This window comes from Trachypithecus francoisi, unplaced genomic scaffold, assembly GCF_009764315.1.
Source record: "Trachypithecus francoisi isolate TF-2019V2 unplaced genomic scaffold, Tfra_2.0 Lachesis_group5, whole genome shotgun sequence".
Lineage (NCBI taxonomy): Eukaryota > Metazoa > Chordata > Mammalia > Primates > Cercopithecidae > Trachypithecus > Trachypithecus francoisi.
This window is the reverse complement of record NW_022681470.1, coordinates 49809673-49811882: the sequence shown is the minus strand read 5'-3', so window position 1 is coordinate 49811882 and position 2210 is coordinate 49809673. Positions and strand designations below refer to the sequence as shown.

Here is a 2210-nt window from a genome sequence, read left to right as displayed (position 1 = left end):
TGCTCTTTCTAAGAAAGTGAAATGTGCTAACAAAACCTCCAATCCACCATCTTGGAAAGATCCCTGCTACTTTGAAGTTTTATCAGCGTTTGGGGGGTAGTAAAGTGCTTCCTGGAACTTGGGAATTAAGGAAATGAGACTACATTCTGAAAATTAAATTGAGATTTAGTTGGCTACTGGGCCAGCATTACTAGACACTGAAATTTCTTCTCTGTTCATTTCTACAGTGTAAAAACTTTCAAGTTTTACTAGTGGTTAACAATTATTTTTTAAAAATACAAATTTCAAGAAAAATAGAAGAATAAAATGTAGTTGTTATCACAATAGTAGTAGTATTCTTTGTGTTTTCATGTTCCTTGATTACTATTGGATTTAATCTTTTGTGTCTTTAGTGGCCAATTATATTTCTTTTTTAATGAAGTATCTGTGATATACTTAGCTTATTTTTCTGTTGGTGTGTTAATATTTTTGTTATTCATTTGTAATAGTTTCTGATACTAACAAATATTGGTGTCTAAGGAAAGCTGAAATCGTATTTCTAATGATTTTCTACCATCCAATTTTCCTATCAATAAGAAGGAGGAGCAGTGATATAGATGGGGTAAAAATAAGGATATTTAGGTGTGGGCCCCACTCGGGTCTGAGTTTCAGTTCCTTGGGGAGGCCCCTGGTGTCCAGATACCACAGCTTCTGTCACGTGGAACCTGCTGTGGCTGCTCCAGCCCCAGGGAGGACCCAGGACACCCAGAAGCTGGAAATGGACTCAGTGGCCTTTGAGGATGTGACTATGAACTTCACCCAGGGGGAGTGGACTTTGCTGAGTCCTTCCCAGAAGAATCTCTACAGAGATGTGATGCTGGAAACCCTTGGGAACCTGGCCTCTGTCAAAGTCTGGGTGAGAGATTCTGTGGACATAGAGAAGGGATTCAATGTGGTGAACCCTTCAGCCAGATTCCTGATTGTCATCTGAAGAAGAAAAGTCATACTGGGGTAAAACCACTCAAATGCTGCGTGTGTGGGAAAGTCTTCCTTCCTCATTCATTCCTGGACAGGCACATGACAGCTCACGCCAGACAGAAACTATACGATTATGATGGGGAATGGGGAGAGAAGCCCCGTAAACAGAAACAATGTGGGAAAGCCTCCATTTCCCCCAGTAGTGGTCCAAGGCGCACAGTAACACCAATTCGAAAGAGACCTTATGAATGCAGGGTGTGCAGGAAAGCCCTTAATTCTCCTAATTTATTTCAAATTCATGAAAGAATTCACACTGGAGAGAGGTCCTACAAATGTAGGGAAATCATGAGAGCCTTTACTATTTCCATTTTCTTTCGAAAACATGGACAAATGCACACTGGAGAAAAACGCTATGAATGTAAATACTGTGGAAAACTTTTGATCATCCCAGTTTATTTCAAACTCATGTTACACTGGAGAAAAACCCCACAAATGTAAGCAATGTAGTACAACTTCATTCGGACACATGAAATCAGAACTCACACGCTGGAGAAATCCCACCAATGTCAGGAAGGTGGGAAGATACTCAGTCGTTCCAGTTCCCTTTGCAGACATTAAAGGTCTAACAGTGGAGGAAAACTCTACAAACATCAAAAATGTGACCAAGTCTTAGATGTCCCACGTCCCTTCCAGCACATGAAAGAGCTCACACTGGAGAGAGACCTTGTGAATGTAATAAATGTGGTAAAAACGTCAATTATCCCAGTTGTTTTCGAAGACACGAACAAACTCATAGTGGAGAAAAGCCATATGACTAAAAGGTGCGATATGGTCTTCGGAGGTGGCAATTCCCTAAGGAGACATGAAATGACACACTAGAGAAAAACCCTTTGACTCTAAACAATGTGGTAAAGTCTTTACTTTTTAAAATTGCCTTCGACAACATGAAAAAACTCATTTAGCTGGGCGCAGACAGTGCTTCTGGAGGCTGAGGCAGGGGGATCACCTGAGCCCAGGAGTTTGAGACCAGCCTGGGCAACATAAGAAGGCTGGGTATCATGGAGATGGACGACATAAATTGAAGAATGCACACTGGATGGAAATGTTAGTAGTTTGGAAAATACAGGAACATTTTCAATTTTAACAATTACTCTATGTTTTTTTATTATTATTTTTGAGATGGAATCTTGCTTTGTCCCCCAGACTGGAGTGCAGTGCCAGGCTGGAATGCAGTGGTGTGAACTTGGCTCATT

The 2210-nt window shown here is 40.9% G+C and overlaps 1 pseudogene; it reads left to right on the top strand.

The window, feature by feature from the left end:
• The first annotated feature begins 680 nt into the window (after positions 1-680).
• Positions 681-1981, top strand: LOC117074285 (annotated as a pseudogene).
• The last annotated feature ends 229 nt before the right edge of the window (positions 1982-2210 follow it).